The sequence below is a fragment of the Sceloporus undulatus genome, chromosome 2 (assembly GCF_019175285.1).
Source record: "Sceloporus undulatus isolate JIND9_A2432 ecotype Alabama chromosome 2, SceUnd_v1.1, whole genome shotgun sequence".
Taxonomy (NCBI): Eukaryota; Metazoa; Chordata; class Lepidosauria; order Squamata; family Phrynosomatidae; genus Sceloporus; species Sceloporus undulatus.
Genome location: NC_056523.1, coordinates 250,211,180 through 250,211,417, shown reverse-complemented (window position 1 = coordinate 250,211,417; position 238 = coordinate 250,211,180).

The following is a 238-nucleotide window of genomic DNA, read 5'->3' as shown; positions in this document are numbered from 1 at the left end:
AGTATACTTTATAAATAATGTTTAACCTCTGAAATGTATTAGCTGCTTTCCATTTCCTCCAGACTGAAGAAATCCAGTACAGCAGTTTGCATGCTGCATGCAGCATGCACAAGGAAAAGTAGCAATCCTTCTGAGCCAGGGAAAAGATACTTTTTACCCTTGGGACCCCCTTTCCATGGGGATGTTGTGCTCCCCCCGCCCCACTTAATGAAGTATATGAATGAAGTTTGTTGTTTTA